At 45.4% G+C, this 15,048-nt stretch overlaps 1 long non-coding RNA gene across 1 annotated transcript in view; it reads left to right on the plus strand.

Moving 5' to 3' along the window:
• Nucleotides 1-11,743, plus strand: part of LOC143815344 (uncharacterized) — a 31,758-nt gene extending 20,015 nt beyond the window's left edge. Inside the window, exon 4 of the long non-coding RNA XR_013223723.1 lies at nucleotides 11,725-11,743. This is a non-coding gene — a long non-coding RNA (uncharacterized LOC143815344). The remainder of the gene's footprint in view (nucleotides 1-11,724) is intronic.
• The last annotated feature ends 3,305 nt before the right edge of the window (nucleotides 11,744-15,048 follow it).

The following is a 15,048-nucleotide window of genomic DNA, read 5'->3' on the forward strand; positions in this document are numbered from 1 at the left end:
CAAGAGCCGAAACGGAGGAGGCGGAGCCAAGTGCGGAAGCGTAGGAGGCGGAGCCAAGTGCAGAAACGCAGGAGGTGAAGCCAAGAGCAGGAGGCGGAGCCAAGAGCCGAAACGGAGGAGGCGGAGCCAAGTGCGGAAGCGTAGGAGGCGGAGCCAAGTGCAGAAACGCAGGAGGTGAAGCCAAGAGCAGGAGGCGGAGCCAAGAGCCGAAACGGAGGAGGCGGAGCCAAGTGCGGAAGCGTAGGAGGCGGAGCCAAGTGCAGAAACGCAGGAGGTGAAGCCAAGAGCAGGAGGCGGAGCCAAGAGCAAGTGCAGAGCAGAGAGCAGAGCAAAGTTAGAGTGCAGACCTGAGTGCAGAGCAAAGCTACAGAGTGAAGAGCCGAGAGCAAAGCCACAGAGTGCAGAGCTGAGCAGAGCAAAGTCAGAGTGCACAGCTGAGTGCAGAGCAAGACACAGAGTGCAGAGCCGAGAGCAAAGCCACAGAGTGCAGAGCAAGGTACAGAGTGCAGAGCTGAGAGCAAAACCACAGAGTGCAGAGCAAGGAGCAAAGCAAGGTTGCAGAAAGCAGAGCAAAGCAAGACACAGAGTACACACAGCAGAGAAAGCAAACCAAGACAGGAATATAAACGAACACAGGAACAGGACTAGACTAAGACAGAGTCAGGAACGGACAAGGCACAGAGACACAGACACAAGCCAGGGTACGACGCCCCACTGGGTGGCTACACAAGGACACAGGCCAGGGTACTACACCCCACTGGGTGGCTACACAAGGACACAGGCCAGGGCACTATGCCCCACTGGGTGGCTAACACAGGACACAGACCAGGGTACAATGCCCCCCTGGGTGGCAGACACAAGAGTCGCAGAGACAGCGCCTGGCACCTCAGCAGCTAAGAACTGACTGAGGGAGTAAGTTGCACAGGCCCCCACCAATGGGTGGGGATGTCTTAAATACAGGAAGCCTCATGGCAATTGGCCGGGGACACCTTAGCAAGGTGCACACAGTCTCAATAAGAAACAGGAGTTACCGGCGCTGCCCCCCTATGCACACAGACAGAGAATGCACAGAGCAAGCAGCAGACATGAGGCACACAGCATGGAGCTGACAGCAGAGAGAAGTCACAACATGGCCCAGAGAAGTAAGTGAGTTTGAGTGTAATGCAGGTGGGGGATGCGAGGCCATGCAGTGATGCCAGCAGGGTTGTTACAGAACACCCCCCCCTTTACGGCCCCTCTTCTTCAAGCTCGCCAGGATGATTTGCAGAAGAAGAATAGGTCCACACACAGACCAGGCCATCATGACATCTTCAGAGTAGAATAAAGCAGGCGGGTCACCAGGAATCTCAGAAAACAAAGTCTCTTGGTGCTCAACAGGGTTAGCTTCCACAATGAGCTGGACCACCTCCTCCATTAACATCGTCACCAGCCGGACACTTGGAAACTGGAAACCTTCTCACAGGGTTCAACTTTTGCCCGACAGGTAGCAGAGATGTTCTTAGGTTCGGAACACAAGAAAAGTCATTGCTGATGAGTGTGGAGAACAACACCTCCACCGGGTCAGAGAAAAATTGAGGTGAATAAACTTCTGACTTGAAATCTTCACCAGCCGGCCACACGGAAGCTGAGGGAACTCTCACCGGATTCATCTTCTGCCCGTTATCCAGTAAAAAAAATTTAAGTAACAGAGATGTTCCTGGGTACTGTTCACAAGAAAAGGCACTGGAGTTGAGTGAAGGGAACGTCACCTCCACCGGGTCAGAGGGAAGCTGAGGTGAGTACATTTTTGTTTCACCAACCGGCCACAAGGGCGCTGAAGGTATCCACATAGGAACCATCTTCTGCCCGTTATCCAGAAGAAAACGTCCAAGCGGCGGGGATGTTCCTGGGAACAGATTGCTGGTATAGTTGCTGGAGATGTGTGGAGAGATTGTCACCGCTTCCCCATCTTTGGTGACATCACTACATCTTGACTCGACGACTAGCAGACCAGCTGAGGAAGAAGATGACACTGCTGAGTGTCTTTGACGCATGGGAACCAGACACTTCTCAAGACTGGGTAAGTTCAAACAAAGCACTTTACTGGAACTCTTGACCAGAGCAGTTGGTAGAGTCCTTGGCTCAGAATGACCCATGGGCATAACAGACAGCATACGGAAAACAAATGTCTTCGTGCATAGGGCTCCAACTTGGAGCTGTAGTTGTCCTTGCAGGACTAGACTGCTCTTTAGCAGGGCTCGCCCATTATCAGACAACGCCCACACTGGGTTCTGGAGCTGTAGAACGGAGACCATAAACTGACTCTGTATGACAGGCAGCTTAAACACACCAAAGCTCCCAGAAGACAGAGAAAGTCATTAACTTTGATGGAGAGGAAGTACTCTCGCCCTGGAAGGAGCGTAACTAAGTAGCTTCCTTGGTATTCGCTGGAGCCTCTGATGGTGAGGTCAGGCTTGTGTTGTGCAGCAGGAAGCTACCAGGTACCACTCCAGGGTGGTGTCTGGCTGTGGCTGCTGATCCCACCGGGGGAAATGAAACATAGACAGGCAAGCGGGCACGGCTGGCACTCTGGCAGACAGACGGGTACAACAGAGACACTGGCAGGTAACGTTCCACCGTCTGAGTACCGGGAGGATGATGGATCAGAGCTGAAGGGGCTAAACAAACGGATGGTCAGAACGAAGTTCAAGGTCAGGCAACAAAAGATCAAGCATGCAGAACTCAAGGCACAGGAGCACAAACCTCTCCAGCTGAACGTATGTCAGGCAGAGGTCTGGGAGAAACAGCTTAATTAAGTAGCATGGCAATCACCTGGGATAATGAACACTTGGAGACAGTCAACACCTCCCAGTCTCAGATTTGATAGATGAGCTGTCAATCAACACACTGACAGCTCAGCACGCCCCTGTACCAGATTGGATGGCTAAGTTGTCAAAGTACTGACAGCTTCAGCATGCCCCTATACCAGATTGGACTGCCGGGCTGTCAGTAACTGCATTCCAGACACACTGAGGGGTGGAACCATGACAGTACCCCCTCTTCTAGGGGGATCGCAGGAACCCCAGGCTTCCCAGGAAATTTTAGATGAAAGGCCCTGACTAACGGATCGGCCTTCTCATCTTGAACAGAGACTCAGGATCTCTCCTCTGGTCCATATCCCCTCCAGTGGATGAGGTACTGGAGGGAATTACAGACCCTATGATAATCCACAACCCTCTGAGCCTCATACTCCAGGCTACTGTCTATTGAAAGCAGAGGAGGTGGGATGAGAGAGACAATGCAGACGGGACTTACTCCTTTAATAGGGATTTATGGAATACATTAGGGATGGAGGAAGCTTTAATCTAAATGCCACAAGATTGACCACCTCTAGGATCTCATTTGGACCAATAAACCTTGGACCCAACTTCGCCGACTGCACTTTAAGTTTAATGTTGCTAGATGACAACCAAACCTTATCCCCAATCTTAAAAACAGGAACCACCGAACGTCTTCTATCGGCCTTTAGTTTTTGGCTAATTTGAGCAGTCCCAATATTCCTTTTACCCTCCCTTCAGAAATCCCCAGGGCATTCAGAACTAATCCTAGAAAATTCACCAAAATGGGGATTAAAACCATAATTATAAAAGAATGGGGAGGTTTCGGTAAATTGATTTACTCGACTGCTAAAAGCAATCTCAGTGAGAGGTAAAAACTAAGGGTACTGTCACACAGTACCATTTTGATCGCTACGACGGTACGATTCGTGACGTTCTAGCGATATCGTTACGATATCGCAGTGTCTGACACGCAGCAGCGATCAGGGATCCTGCTGAGAATCGTACGTCGTAGCAGATCGTGTGGAACTTTCTTTCGTCGCTTGATCACCCGCTGACATCGCTGGATCGTTGTGTGTGACAGCGATCCAGCGATGTGTTCGCTTGTAACCAGGGTAAACATCGGGTAACTAAGCGCAGGGCCGCGCTTAGTAACCCGATGTTTACCCTGGTTACCAGCGTAAACGTAAAAAAACAAACAGTACATACTTACATTCCGGTGTCTGTCCTCCAGCGTCTCAGCTTCTCTCCACTGTGTGAGCGTCTGCCAGCCGGAAAGCGAGCACAGCGGTGACGTCTGACGTCACCGCTGTGCTTGCCGGCTATGGCGCTTACACAGTGGAGAGAAGCAGAACGCCGGGGACAGACACCGGAATGTAAGTATGTACTGTTTGTTTTTTTTACGTTTACGCTGGTAACCACGGTAAACATCGGGTTACTAAGCGCGGCCCTGCGCTTAGTTACCCGATGTTTACCCTGGTTACCGGGGACTTCGGCATCGCTCCAGCGCCGTGATTGCAACGTGTGACCGCAGTCTACGACGCTGGAGCGATATTCATACGATCGCTGCGACGTCACGGATCGTGCCGTCGTAGCGATCAAAATGGTACTGTGTGACAGTACCCTAAGACCAGTCCTCCTGTCGAGCTGCCACAAATCTCCTTAAAATTTGTTTCAAAGATTGATTTGTCCTCTCAGTCTCACCATTGGTCTCAGGGTGATAAGCAAATGAAAATGACAAGTCAATCCCTAGTTTACTGCAAAAAGCTCTCCAAAATTTAGAGACAAATTGTACTCTTTAATCAGACACAATGTTCAGATGGATCCCACGTAACCTTACAATATGAGAAATAAATAACCTGAAGAGTGTCTCTGCATTAGGTAATCCTGACAAAGGAACAAAATGAGCTTGTTTGCTGAGTCGATTAACTACCACCCAGATAGCAGTTTTTCCAACAGACAGAGGCAAATCTGTAATGAAATCCATGTACAAATGAGTCCATTGTCTTTCTGGAATTGGCAATGGAGCCAATTCGCCAGCCGGCCGACCATGACTGACTTTGACGCATGTGCAGACTTTACATGCAGATACAAAATCTTTAATATCATTATGCTTGGATTGGACAGCCACCAAAAAAGTCTAGCAACGTCTTTCCATGTAGCAGTAACCCCAGGATGACCACTTAAAATGGAATCATGAAATTCCTGTAACACCCGCAATCTTAGGTGCACAGGCACAAATAATTTGGACCCTGGGGAAGCGGAAGGAGCTGTCAGGACTCTGAACATTTTTTATTACCTTTTGTGCATTACTGCCCTTTTCCAAGATGGCATCTTTGGTCTCATGTGCACTGTGTCTTCCTGCTATAGAACTCCACCTCAGCCTTCAGTCTGTGCTAGAGTATTCTGCCTTGCATCCAGCTCCTGACCTCTGGTTACTCTCTGGCTATATACCTGCTCCTGTGAACCTGTGGGGTTATCCTGCTACTCTGCTCTGAGTTCCTGCTGCATACACCAGTTCCAGTAATCCTCCTTCATCTGCTGCTCGTGTTTACTTCCATCTGCATTTGCTGGACATGTAAGCTGTTGCTGTTCTGCAAGAACCTGAGACTTTTACCCAGGCCTCCCTGGTTGAGCTAAGATATTATTTGAACTGCCTTATAAGCATATCTATCTGTGTTTTGGACTAAGCAAGGACTTATTCGTGTCAAGTATCCTCAAGAATAATTGTGCTTCATAGACTTTCTGCGTGATTGCATTTTCCTCTGAAGTTTCCTATAGACTGCTAAGCTGCATTTTATATTTACACCAAGTGTTGTGGATTTGAGTTTCTCTCTGCACCTGTTTGAATCACCGTGTGATAATATAGACTTTACCACTTATAAAACTGTGTCCTATAGTTGTTTTGTTCCACGCAAAGAGTCTCCTGAGTTATCCCCTATAATTATTACAGGAGCCAACGACTGGACTTTACGAAACTCCTCTTCCAATTCAGAGGTTACCATAGATGCCACACTACTATGAGGAATAATGGAGGATGGAGGTTCTAAAGGAGAAATGGAATCTAGACTACGAGATAATGCATCAGCTTTCACATTCTTAGACCCTGGCCTGAATGTAATAGAAAAATTAAACAGAGAAAAACAAGGACAATCTGGCCTGTTTAGCAGTTAACCTTTTAGCTGCTTCAATATAAGCTAAATTCTTGTGATCAGTGACCTCCGGATGAACTGCCCCTTCCAAAAAATGCCTCAATTCCTCAAAGGCCAATTTGACAGAAAGTAACTCCCGATTCCCAACATCATGATTTCTCTCCACCAGTGAACATTTTTTATAAAAAAAAGCACATGAACGCAGGTTAGTCAGAGTTTTGGGCCCCTGTGATAAGACTGCCCCCACTCCGATCTCCGAAGCATCCATCTTCACAATGAACGGTTCTTGGAGATCAGGTTGGATCATAATGAGTGCAGACATAAAACACTCTTTTAATCTTTCGAAAGCTCTGATGGCACCCAGCGACCAAACCTTGAGATTCGCTCCCTTACTTGTAAGATCAGTAAGTGGTTTAGCAATCTGCGAAAAATCCTTGATAAATTTTCTATAATAGTTGGCGAATTCCAGAAAACGCTGCAAAGCCTTAAGATCACGAGGTTGAACACAATCATGGCTTGTACCTTCCCAAGGTCTATCTTAAACCCTTCTGCTGACAAGATAAACCCCAAGAAAGAGATTTCCTGAACATAAAAAAACAAATTTCTCTAATTTAGCAAACAAAGAGTTCTCCCTCAATCTCTATAACACAACATGAACATGTTCCTTGTGAGTGTCCAAATCTGGTGAGGAAAATCACAGCATACAATGCAATCAGAGAAAATATAATACATAAAAGTTTGAAACACAGCAGGTGCATTAGATAATCTAAAAGGCATGACAAGGTTTTCAAAAAGAACATCAGACGTTAAAAGCGCTGTTTTCCACTCATCACCCTTCCGGATGCATATCAAATTGTAAGCCCCTATAAGATCAACTTTAGAAAACACCCTGGCCCCCAGAAGCCGATTATATAGGTCAGGGATGACTGGAAGTGAGTAAGTATTTTTATTCGTGATCTTACTTAGTACTCGGAAATCAAGGCAAGCACGGAGATCCCCATCTTTTTAACAAAAAAGAAAAATCCAGCAGCTATAGGGGTGGAGGAAGGATGGATTTGACCCTTCTTTAAAATGTTGGTGCTAGGAATAAGATCATTAGCACAATTATAGGGACAATGGGGAGGTAGTATCTCCGCCTCTGTGAACACATCTCCGAAGTCCTTCACGTACTAAGGAAGACCCTTCAGACTAGCGGAGCATATTTGTACTTTTTGTAGACATTTCTTGTAACAATTGGAGCTCCATTTCACAATCTCCTTCTGACACCAATCAATAACAGGATTGTGAATCTGCAATCATGGAAACTCCAGTACCAATCCAGCAAGTAAATTATTCAACACAAAACAGGAGATGGGTTCAGAGTGGAGTGCTCCCACTTGAAGAGTGAAATCCACCGTTGCTCTCTTGACCACATTGTGAGCCAATGGTGTCTTGTCAAGGGCGATGACTTGAATGGGTCTTTGTAAGCTAACTGTCCCTAACCCTAACTTCAGAACCAGCCACAAATTAATAAAGTTAGCAGCAGACCCACAGTCAATGAATGGCAATGTTGATAACACCTGGTTCTCAAAGGATGCCATCATATTTATCAGTACTTTATCAGAGGAAGAAAAAGGTACCTGTGATTCTGGGTGACCTCCTCGGCCGTCACCCAGACTCAGATGTTCTCCCAGTGGTTTTGATAGCTTGAGGACAAATTGAGAAATTCTAAGGCTGGGTGCACACATTGCAGATTTTTCGCATTTTTTCCCTATAAAAACGCTATAAAAACGCATACATTATGCATCCCATCATTTAGAATGCATTCCGCAATTTTTGTGCACATGATGCATTTCTTTCCATGAAAAAAACGCATCGCGGTAAAAAACGCAGCATGTTCATTCATTTTGTGGATTTTTTTGCAGATTTCCCACTATATTATTTCATTGGGAACCTCCGGAAAAATCCGCACCAAAAAAGCGGTAAAAACGCAAGAAAAACACCTGCCGATTTCTTGCAGAAAATGTCCGGTTTTGCTCAGGAAATTTCTGCAAGAAATCCTGAACGTGTGCACATAGCCTTAAAAAATGTCCAGAGAGAGTATAGACAGAGTATGAGATCTTGTCTTCATCTTCTCTCTGCAACACGAAAACTGTCAACTCTAACCTCAGGTAAATGGACCTGCTCTGAGGAAGTATAATGAGCAGCCTGCTGTTCACCACATCTCTCACGGATTCTGTGGTCCATTCGTATGGCCTGAGTCGTTGCCTCCATCAGAGAACAAAGGGAGTCATGGAGGACCAAAGCATCCTTGAGGGTTTCAGAAAGACCTTTTTGGAGCTGGCACCTGACAACAGCATTGTTCCATAGAACTTCGCTGGACTACTGCTCGACCTCTGTACAGTAGTCCTCATCTGTGCTACCACTTTGTGCCAGGTTCATGATCTTAGCCTCAGTTACCTGGATTCTGTCTGGTTCGTCATATATCAGACCTAAACTGTCAAAAAAGGTGTCAACAGAAATTGTGTCAACACATTCTGAGGCTTGTGGGAGCAAAGAAAATGCCCAGGTCTGAGGACCCCCTCGCAGCAGGGACATGATTATTCCCACTCCCTGGAACTCCTCCCCTGACGACGGATCGCAGGGTAAAAAATAACCTTCAGCTCTCCCTGAATACCCTAAACTAGTCTTTCTCTCACGAAAATTTATCAGGGAGGGATATTACAGGTTTGGGAGAGACCAACTGTACATCAGAGGTACTGACGTCACAGTCGCTGCCAGCAGTGAAGGGCTATGGTGGAGTCTTCATCAATTTGTTTATCTGACCCTGCAACTGATATTGCGATGAGTCCAGAGTCTGGCAATCCTTAGCTAGATCCTGATACATCTCCATCAAAATCGCCACGTGGCCAAAGTGTGTGAACAGGATCCATACTGGCGATAAAGAAAAATGTATTGGTCAGACATAATGCGACGCTAGTCATTTCTCACGGCCAAGCCGTGAGTCAGAACGTTCCAGGATTCCAAGGTCAGAAGCCAGGAGGGTACGTCATAAACAAAAGGAAGAGACAAACGTGTGGTCAGGTTATGTTCCGATGTCAATACCAGGAGGATAAAAGATCAGAGTAGAAGGGTTAAACAGACAGATGGTCAGAATGAAGTCCAAGGTCACGCAACAAAAGATCAAGCATACAGAACTCAAGGCACAGGAAGCACAAACCTCACTAGCTGAATGTACGTCTGTCAGATGTCTGGGAGAAACAGCTCAGTTAAGTAGCATGGCAATCATGTTGGATAATGAACAATTGGAGACAGCAAACGCCTTCCAGTCTCAGACTGGATAGTCAAGCTGTCAATCAACACACTGACAGCACGCCTCTGTACCAGATTGGATGGCCAAGCTGTCAGTAACTGCATCCCAGATACACTGAGGGGTGGAGCTATGACAACAGGTACTAGTATCTGATTTAGCAAGGAACTGTCCAGCAATCGGAATAGCTCAGAGGGAAGATCTGCCACCTGGTGCATAAGAGCTGCTGGTTTTGAATCCTGACATACAGATTCATATATGCAAATACATACAGATGTATGCACATACAGAGACATACATGCAGAGACATGCATACACTAGCACATACGTACAGAGACATTTACACATATGCACATACATACAGATACATGCATTTATAGGCACATACAGAGGCATTCACAGCCACATACATGCAAATATATGCATGCACATACATACAAACACATGCATATACAGTGGGCAAAATAAGTATTTGATACACTGACGATTTTGCAAGTTTCCCCACCTACAAAATGAAGAATGAGGTATGTAATTTTTATCATAGGTATGCTTCAACTGTGAGAGACAGAATCTAAAACTAAAAAAATTTAAAAAAAAACAGAAAATCACATTGTATGATTCTTAAACAATTAAATTTTATTTTATTGCATTAAATAAGTATTTGATCACCTACCAACCAGCAAGAATTGTAGTTCTCACAGACCTGTTAGATTTTCTTTAAAAAGCCCTTCTACTCTGCACTCATTACCTATATTAATTGCACCTGTTTGAACTCATTACCTCATAAAAGACACCTATCCATACACTCAATCACAGTCCAACCCCTCCACCATGGCCAAGACCAAAGAGGTGTCTAAGGACACCAGGGACAAAAATGTAGACCTGCACAAGGCTGGGATGGGCTAAAAGACAATAGATGATCAGCTTGGCAAGAAGGCAACAACTGCTGGCACTATTATTAGAAAATGAAAGACACAAGATGACTGTCAATGTTCCTTAGTCTGGGGCTCCATGCAAGATCTTGCCTTGTGGGGTAAGGATGATTCTGAGAACTACATGGGAGGACCTGGTCAATAACCTGAAAAGAGCTGGGAACAGTCTCAAACATTACAATTAGCAACACGCTACGCCATTATGGATCAAAATACTGCAGGGCACACAAGGGCCCCCAGCTCATGCCAGCACATGTCCAGGCCCGATTGAAGTTCACCAATGACCTTTAGGATGACCAGAGGAGGCATGTGGGAAGGTCATGTTGTCAGATGAGACCAAAATAGAACTTTTTGGTAGCAACTCCACTCGCCATGTTTGGAGGAAGAAGAAGGATGTGTAGAAACCCAAGAACACCATCCCAACTGTGAAGTATGGTGGCGGAAACATCATACTTTGTGGGGGCTTTTCTGCAAAGGGGACAGGATGACTGCAGCGCATTGAAGGAAGGATGGATGGGGTCATGTATTGCGAAATTTTGGACAACAACCTCCTTCCCTTAGTAAGAGCATTGAAGATGGGTTGTGGCTGGGACTTCCAGCATGACAATGGCCTGAAACACACAGCCAGGTCAACTAATGAGTGGCTCCATAAGAAGCATTTCAAGGTCCTGGAGTGGCCTAGCCAGTCTCCAGATCTGGACCCAATAGAAAATCTTTGGACGGAGCTGAAACTCAATGTTTCTTAGTGACAGCCCTGAAACCTGAAAGATCTGGAGAAGATCTGTATGGAGGAATGGGCCAAACTCCCTGCTGCAGTGTGTGCAAACTTGATCAAGAACTACAGGAAACGTCTGACATCTGTAATTGCAAACAAAGGTTTCTGTACCAAATATTAAGTTTTGTTTTTCTATTGTATCAAATAGTTATATCATGCAATAAATGGAAATTAATTATGTAAAACTCATATAATGTAATTTTTGGGATTTTTTTAAAGATTTTGTCTCTCAGAGTGTACCTACGATAAATATTACAGACCTCTCCATTCTTTGTAGGTGGGAAAACTTGCAAAATCGGTAGTGTATCAAAGCAGAGTATCAAATACTTTTTTTCCGCACTGTACATATATACAGACACATGCATACACATACATACAGAGACATGCATGCACATACATACATACACATGCATATATTCATACAGAGACATGCATGCGATATACTGTATATGTACAGTATATACAGGGTGGGCCATGTGTATGGATACACCTAAATAAAATGTAAATTTTTGGTGATATCAACTTCCTGTTTGTGGAACATTAGTATATGGGAGGGGGAAAACTTTTCAAGATGGGTGGTGACCATGGCAGCCATTTTGAAGTCGGCGATTTTGGATCCAACGTTATTTTTTCCAATGGGAAGAGGGGCATGTGACACATCAAACTTATTGAGAATTTCACAAGAAAAATAATGGTGTGCTTGGTTTTAACATAACTTTATTCTTTCATGAGTTATTTACAAGTTTCTCTTTGTTTACAGCCATTGACATGTCGCAGAGGTTAACACGTGAGGAGCAGATAGAAATTGTGTTGATGCCTGGTGAACGCAGTACCTGGACCATTGCATCAGATTTCAATGCAAGACACCCTACGCAAGAAAACTGTCACCATTCCCATTTGATTTAGGTGTATTCATATAAATGGCCCACCCAAAAAAGTTTGCCTCAACACTGAACATAATGTTCTGTGTAAACTGAGGGTCCTGTTCCAATTTTTGTTTTGACCATTCTGCAAATTCAGTGCGCCGAGCTGGCATTAGTCAAACATCCCTTCGGCGGATATTAGCTACTCACAAACGGCACCCTTACTAAATCCAGCTGCTGCAGCATCTCAACGAGGTTGACCCAGATCGGCACGCTGAATCTGAATAGGGAACACTAAAATCCCACATCCTAGATATCACTGAATGAAATATTCCAGTTGTAAATCTTTATTCATTATATAGTGGAATGCTTTGAGAACAGTAAAACCTAAAAATGATCAATGTAAATCACAACTAATATCCCATGGAGGTCTGGAATTGGAATGATGCTCAAAATCAAAGTGTAAAATCAAATTGCAGGCTGATCCACCTTCAGTAGAAATGCCTCAAGACAAGGAAATGATGCTAAGTAGTGTGTGTGGCCTCCACGTGCCTGTATGACCTCCCTACAACGCCTGGGCATGCTCCTGATGAGGCGGCAGATGGTCTCCTGAGGGACCTCCTCCCAGACCTGGACTAAAGCATCCACCAACTCCTGGACATTCTGTAGTACAACGTGACGTTGGTGGATGTTCAATCGGATTCAGGTCTAGGGAACAGGCGGGCCAGTCCATAACTTCAATGCCTTCATCTTGCAGGAACTGCTGACACACTCCAGTTACATGAGGTCTGGCATTGTCCTGCATTAAGAGGAACCCAGGTCCAACCGCATCAGCATATGGTCTCACAAGAGGTCTGAGGATCTCATCTCGGTGCCTAATGGCAGTCAGGCTACCTCTGGTGAGCACATGGAGGGCTGTGCGGCCCTCCAAAGAAATGCCACCCCGCACCATTACTGACCCACTGCCAAACCGTTCATGCTGAAGGATATTGCAGGCAGCATATCGCTGTCCACGACGTCTCCAGACTCTGTCACGTCTGTCACATGTGCTCAGTGTGAACCAGCTTTCATCTGTGAAGAGCACAGGGCGCTACTTGCGAATTTGCCAATCCTGGTGTTTTGTGGCAAATGCCAAGCGTCCTGCACGGTTTTGTGCTGTGAGCTCAACCCCCATCTGTGGACGTCGGGCACTCAGACCATCCTCATGGAGTTGGTTTCTAACCGTTTGTGCAGACACATGCACATTTGTAGCCTGCTGGAAGTCATTTTACAGGGCTCTGCTAGTGCTCCTCCTGTACCTCCTTGCACAAAGGCTGAGGTAGCGGTCCTGCTGCTGGGTTGTTGCCCTCCTACAGCCCCCTCCACGTCTCCTGGTGTACTGGCCTGTCTCCTGGTAGTGCCTCCAGCCTCTGGACACTACGCTGAAAGACACAGCAAACCTTCTTGCCACAGCTTGCATTGATGTGTCATACTGGATGTGCTGCACTACCTGAGCCACTTGTGTGGGTTGTAGAGTCCGTCTTATGCTACCACAAGTGTGAAATCACAACCAACATTCAAAAGTGACAAAAACATCAGCCAGAAAGCATTGGTACTGAGATGTGGTCTGTGGTCCCCACCTGCAGCACCACTCCTTTATTGAGTGTGTCTTGATAATTGCCAATAATTTCCATTTTTCTATTCCATTTGCACAACAGCATGTAAAATTGATTGTCAATCAGTGTTGCTTCCTAAGTGGACAGTTTGATTTCACAGAAGTTTGATTTCGTTGGAGTTAGATTCTGTTGTTTAAGTGTTTCCTTTATTTTTTTGAGCAGTGTGTATATATACTATAAGGAGGCTAATGGCCACATAATCAATGGGAGGTATGTGTCACAGGGATGGCTGCTCCCTGTGCTGTAACCCGGAGTATTTTTCTTTAGCGCACGTAAGCACTAAGTTATCGTTTAGTGCACCTGGGTCCGGGTTGTGGGTAGCTATGAGAGATGGGCGGGCCTGGCTACCCACATACCTCACATGTGGAGGCTGTTGATTGGCACATGGTCTGTGTCTTGGGAGGTAGAAGACCTCCTGTGTGTGTGGCTCCAGATCGAGCCTGTGTGCTGGACATTGCCCAGCCTTCAGAGCAGGCTAAACAACACAAAATGTCCCACAGGCCTGAGGGAGGAGAGAGCCTAGCTAAGGACATTGGACATTGTGTTGTTTTGCTTGCTCTGAAGGCCGTTTACCTTTTGTTGTGCTTAGGGGTTTATGGAGCAAATAAAGCCGCACAGACTTTCTTTTAAAGAAACGCGCCTCCTGTCTTCCTCCTGCCGCACCTGAGTGAGTGTGATCTCTACAATACATATATATATAGAGAGAGATATATACATACATACACACACGCTATAGAATACTTACCAGTCCCCTCTTCTTCAGTTTTTCTAAACTCCCGCACAGTACAGGACCTGTGGTGACAACACGTTCACATGATCTGTTACATGTTCGTGAAGTCACCAGAGGTCCTGAAGTCCTGTAGAGTTCAAGACCTGTGGTGTGATGTCACCGAAGGTCCTTAAGCAGTATCAGCATTGGAAATTAGATTGATAATGCAGTGTATGTGTAGTTGTGTAATGTGTGTATATAAATTTATGAAATGTTTGCTGGCTACTGGTAAAGCTATTGGGTGATTTGCTTCCCGTAAGTCTGTATCAGAAGCTAATTAGGACAGGTATGGTTACGTAACTTCTGTCTATTGGTATTTAAGGAAGCTTTCTTGGAGGAGATGTACGCTCATCTTTTGGCATCCCTCCATATCGTTCTTGGTTAGGACTCGTCTCTTACCTCAGGGCTCTTGATAAACCTGATACTACATGGGAAAATGCGCAGTAACATTGATATAGTTAAATATGTGATTTATGCATGGTGTAGGTATTTTGTATTTATCTATATTATAATGTTTGCTGTCCTCTCTTTTGGATTCTCATATTAATGTATTAGTCATAAAAGTTTCTATCACTACATTATTTACTCAATTACGCTATTGTATCAATTACGTACCGTATATACTCGAGTATAAGCTGACCCGAGTATAAGCCGAGACACCTAACCTTGCCAGAAAAAACTGGGAAAACTTAATGACTCGAGTATAAGCCTAGAGTGCAAAGTGCAGCAGCTACCGGTAAAGTTCAAAAATAAAAATAGATACCAATAAAAGTAAAATTAATTGAGATATCAGTAGG

This window comes from Ranitomeya variabilis, chromosome 3 (genome assembly GCF_051348905.1).
Source record: "Ranitomeya variabilis isolate aRanVar5 chromosome 3, aRanVar5.hap1, whole genome shotgun sequence".
NCBI classification, from domain to species: Eukaryota; Metazoa; Chordata; class Amphibia; order Anura; family Dendrobatidae; genus Ranitomeya; species Ranitomeya variabilis.